Below are 233 nucleotides of genomic sequence, written 5' to 3' on the forward strand. Positions count from 1 at the left end.
ATTCTTTAATTCTGATTAACACATTGGCCATAGACTCATGTAATGTCCACTACGATATTTGTCACATCACTATCATATCATCAAAACTCCAAGAGTCTTAGGCCAAGTATTAGCATGGATATAAAAAAAAATGCAGTGCAGTTAATGGAAAATAAAAATTAAAAAACACAATTGTATGGTAGTTTTTGTTCACATGTATATGATTTGAAATCATTAATAAAACTGTACAATTA

This window comes from Penaeus monodon, chromosome 23 (genome assembly GCF_015228065.2).
Source record: "Penaeus monodon isolate SGIC_2016 chromosome 23, NSTDA_Pmon_1, whole genome shotgun sequence".
Classification (NCBI taxonomy): Eukaryota; Metazoa; Arthropoda; class Malacostraca; order Decapoda; family Penaeidae; genus Penaeus; species Penaeus monodon.